Genomic DNA, 4,299 nt, shown 5'->3' with positions numbered 1-4,299 from the left:
CAGATAGAGTAGGTCTAGATCACACTCAGACAGACAACAATTTCCCCCAATCTGCTTCGGAAATGTTTTAGGAGGAGGGAAGTGCACTTGACACAATCTTTTAGACCTCGAGGATACACAAATTGTGTTTGGGTTAGTAACACTGAATGTAAACATCAACTTTTGTCTGTAAAAGAAAACTCCACAGGGCACCTTTTAAGAGCAGAGTTATATGTGAATGCAGGGATTTAGAACGGTGTTGCTGTGTGACAAAGAATAAGAACAGCCCTCTCTATTCTTAGACCCCTGATATTGAAGGCATATTACAGAAAGGTTCTCTTAGTGCAAGCAAACAAAAGTAGTTCCTCTGAATAGTAAGATCTGTATCTATTAATATGACAATATCTTATTGTCCAATGGGAATTAAACAAGTACACAGCTTTACACAAATGACGACTCCAACCTCCATTTTTCTTTTGTCTTTGTGTCAGTCTGCTGTTTGCAGTATTCACTTGTGAATGCTGAGCTCTTCAAGACCATAAACATTCTTAAGATGCAATTGAAATAGAAGCTTCCTGTTTGGTGGCTGTGACTTTAAACCGGGTTTCCACTTACTATACACAGGGGTGAGCAGATTAATTAATTAAGTTAATTATTTTTCATGCCTATAAGGAGCTGCTAATCCACCTAAAACACTTTTATCAGTATCAGTTTCATTGGAGAGTTTTTGTATCACATCTTGTTCTAAATTGTGTTTCAGAGGATTTTCCACCCTGCAAAGAACAGTGTGTGTATGTGTGTGTGTGTGTGTGTGTGTGTGTGTGTGTGTGTGGGTGTGTGTGTGTGCAGGCTGCTCCTTTTAGCTACCCCTGGTTCACCAGCACACCACAGCCATCATATTCATAATGGAGATAATATTAATGTGCTTTCCCCTCCTCTATCTCTGCCTGCCACTCTCCACCTCCTTTATCTCTTGTTCTCCCTCTCTCCTTCTCTCCCCTCCTACACGGTTCCTACAGGCATTTATAGCTTAATTCTAGTGTGTATCCTACATCTTGCCACCTTCTCCCTCGCTCTCTTTTTCTTCTTTGTCTCAGTCACGATGTTAAGGCAGGGGCCTCCAGTCTAGGAACGCTTTGAAATGAACACTTGAACAAATGAACAAATTAACATTCTTGAAAGCATTTACAGAAAATATGCGTGAGCTTGTCTGTGTTCTAGGAGAGCACCATGTTACCATGTACAGTATCCATCTACCCATTGCATTGTGTTAGCACAATGTAAAAAAGTGAATTTTCATTATGCAACCTATGCAAATAAGTGCTTGCCAATTATGTTTTTAACATTTAAGGTACAGAAAGAGCAGAATAAGAATGAAAAAATATATTAGAGTTATTAGGAATTTGAATTTCCAAATAGTCTTTCAAGTCCTTAAAAAAGCCTGAGTTAACCCAACGGTCACTAAATAAATTGGACCTCTACGCTGAAGCAGTGATAATGGGCATTAGTTTAAAATGTAATGCTGTTTTGACATCATACAGCCTCAGAATGACTTGACCAAATAAAGTGACAACTTGGAAGTGCTTATGCTCTAATCCTCAGCCGGTGGCTTGTGGTTTCCCCCTGGTATGAATCTACTGCCTTAATTCGTACTTCCGCCATGTATACATTTCATTGCAATAGGGAAATGTTAGAAACCTTCATGGACAGACAAGGGGGTCACTCAAGAGGTTCCATATTAAACTAGGCAGAAAAAATTAGTCAAGCGCCATTCAGATGGTTTTAACTTTTCTCTGACGGAATAAATCTTGTTTTTTGTTCATTCAAATCAAATGGTACCTACCTAGCGGGGGGAGGTTGGTAGAGAGTTTATAGAGAGGCTTGTTGCTTATTTATTTAAAGAAGAATACCATTATACTTCATGGCCAACACAACTTATTGACTCTAGATAAGTACTTTATCTTGATCTTGATTTTGGGGGACATGGCTCAAATGGGATTCATAACTCAAACAATATTGCCTCATTTGCATAATTCAGCATGACTCAACTCAGCTGACTTTTGGTACCAGGTGCTTTTCTCCATTTCGTTTTCCACTGCGGCTAGTACCCCCTCATTGTAGGCGGGATTCTCAGCTGATTGCCATAGCAACGTGTGTTAAACTTCTGTAACATCATCTTCAACGCAACACTGGCTGGATCCTTTCATCAGAGGAAAGTCTGGACTTTGTCAATTGTACGCCTTAGAGTATGATGTAGTTCTGCCTTTTTATTTTACGATTCTTTATGCACAATCAGTTGTCTGCAGTGTTTTAACTCCACCTTTAAGAGAGAGACCTGCACACGGACTGTTTTCCCACCTCCCCTCAGGCAGAAGGCTGCGTAGCATCCAGGCAAGGACCACCAGGCTGAAGAACAGCTTCTACCCAGATGCGGTCAGACTGATGAACTCCTCCACACTGCCATGCCTTTGAGTCATAGCACTGCACTTTACTTTACGTACTTGCTGCTATTCTGAAACTGTCTTTGTTAATTATTTTATTTTTGTAATTGTTTTTAGTAGGATAGGGCTTATGAAGAAATGTTTTTATTTATTTATTAATCACTATAGTAGTTGGTCGGCACCGAGACCTGAGTTCTTATTTCGTTCTCCTCATCCTCCCGTGTTGTGAGAATGACAAATAAAGTATCTATCTATCTAGTATCGGCTCAGCTCGCTTGGAAAATTGACAGCGGGGGTACCTAAAAAAGGTACCAGGTACTATCGACAACTTTTGCTAATCGAAAACCAAAAAAGAGCGAGTACCATGCAGAGGAAATGCGGCCTAGAGGGGAGAATATAATTTGATTGCACCACTTGACTTGGCGAGGGGAAATGATAAGTGCAATCGCTCCTCATCATCTCTCTCTGTCTGTCTTTTAATAATAGCATTGCCACTCTGACTTTTGAGCACACTTATGTTGGCCGCAGCAGCATGATACAATCACACTGACCTCATGTGATTTAATGCAATCAGCCCTCACAGCTTGTGTGAAATTGTATTGTTCGGTTTCAAAGGAAATGGAGTATGATTTTGTGGAAATGATCCTACAGCGTCGCCCCAGAATAATTCTGCAGGGAAATGATGAGGCGATGTCATTAAGCAGACAGTGTATGAAAAGCTTTTGGCTCCTTCAAGGATTGTTGAATGTGTTAATCATTGTGTAGAACAAAAAGGATTTCTAATAATGAAGGCTTCAGCAGCAGAAGGGGTAAATTCAGAGTTGATTCCTAGGTTTCTGATTGACATGTTTATATGAAAATATACAATACTTTGTGTGTCCGTCTACTATGTATACCCATGTTTAGAAAGATGCTGAGGTTTATTTAGGTCATGTAGAATCTATCTCTGTTGATCCAGTTCATTTGGTTGCTGCATCCATGGCTGCAGCCGCTGGGTTTGTGTTTCATATCTGGCAACCCAGCTGGGGTGTCAAAATGGGTAGTGGACTGACCAAAAACAAAAACTGATGTCCCAGACCGGAATGGAAATTTCAAAGGAGATAACACATTGACTTAAGCATTGTTGTCAGAGAAATAAGTATAAGCATGTTTCCTTAATATCTTAAGACACCATCACTATGGATGTGGATAAAGGAACTATTGCAATGTATTGGTCTGGAAAGACTAACTTACACTGCTAAGGGCAAGCGGAAAGACTTTGTTAAACTTTGGGAACCATATATGAATATAATTAAAGATGGAAAGGTGGGCTCTACCTGAAACAAAATTGTAGATGATGATGGAAAATATTTATTTTATTTTATTTATATTTTACTTTAGGTGCAAGGTGATGGGTGAAGGGTATGTGTGTGTGAGTATGTGTGTCCCTGTAATGTGAATATGTGTAGTCTTAAATTGTATTGTTACTGTATGTTTTACTGTTGGGTTGTTCTAAGAAAATGACAATAAACATATTGGGGGAAAAAAATCTTAAAACATATCATGGTCTTTTTATGATTTAATACAGTAAACATGTTACATATTTCTCCTTAACAACCACTCAATCCATTTAACTAGTTTTGTTTCAGTTGCTCTTTTATACTTCTTAACAAAATTTAAGACATTAGATAAAGTTATTATTTTTAATCCAAATTAAGTTATAAAAAAGAGCTCTCTCCAGTTTGCCCAACCAAGGCTTCATCTGAAGCTGCCTCCCTGTCTCTGACTTCCATATAATCTTTTTCGTTTTATCCCTCTTGCTCCCTTTTATTCCATTCCACTCCGTTTGTCTCTCTTTCCTTTGATCAAGTGTTTTTTTTTCTCGTGTTTTCTGGGATGT

The sequence above is a fragment of the Perca fluviatilis genome, chromosome 5 (genome assembly GCF_010015445.1).
Source record: "Perca fluviatilis chromosome 5, GENO_Pfluv_1.0, whole genome shotgun sequence".
Taxonomy (NCBI): Eukaryota; Metazoa; Chordata; class Actinopteri; order Perciformes; family Percidae; genus Perca; species Perca fluviatilis.
Note: the sequence above shows the minus strand (reverse complement) of the source record.